This window comes from Pteropus alecto, unplaced genomic scaffold (assembly GCF_000325575.1).
Source record: "Pteropus alecto unplaced genomic scaffold, ASM32557v1 scaffold20, whole genome shotgun sequence".
Lineage (NCBI taxonomy): Eukaryota > Metazoa > Chordata > Mammalia > Chiroptera > Pteropodidae > Pteropus > Pteropus alecto.
The window spans coordinates 9,879,225-9,879,887 of NW_006436298.1; positions in this window are offsets into that span (position 1 = coordinate 9,879,225).

Sequence of the window (663 nt, forward strand, 5' to 3'; positions counted from 1 at the left end):
AATTGTATCAGAATCATGTTGATTAGGTCAATATTTAACACGTACATGTTAGATTTTGCATAATTAACATTACATGATTATGACTATGTAAACTCTCTCTCTTAGTGAGTACAGATGTACGACCTCTTGTTCTCTTTTGAGTTCATAAGGTTTTCTCATAGACATTCAGTCCCTAATTCTCCAGTGGTCTAATTTGCCTCTAAAAAGGTACATTCAGATGTATGAGATATTCTATATACTCAAAAAATCTCTAAAGCTTTCTGACTCACTCCGATTGGACTGGTTGCTACCCCTGTTGGTACCCTGCTCTTATCCTGGGGAGTCCCTTCACCATCACCCTGGGGATCCTCTTCCCTTCTTTCCATGTTGGATTCCTTATTTCCTACAGAAGTGGTCTTCCCCAAAACTAGAGTATCTGTAAAATTGGATTAATAATAACCCTGAATAAAAAATAATTAGTAGCCATTAAGACTAAATTAAATCATGAGTAAAATTATTATAATGAAACTTACCCATTCCATGTAGCTATTTAAAACAGAATAATTGAAAATACTCTAAAGAATGGGAACTAATTTCCCTTAGGCAGATACATTTGCTGAGTTTTTTTAGTCTTTTTTTTTTTTTTGAGTATCTACCCACAGTTGAAGTAAAAACTTGGAAGTA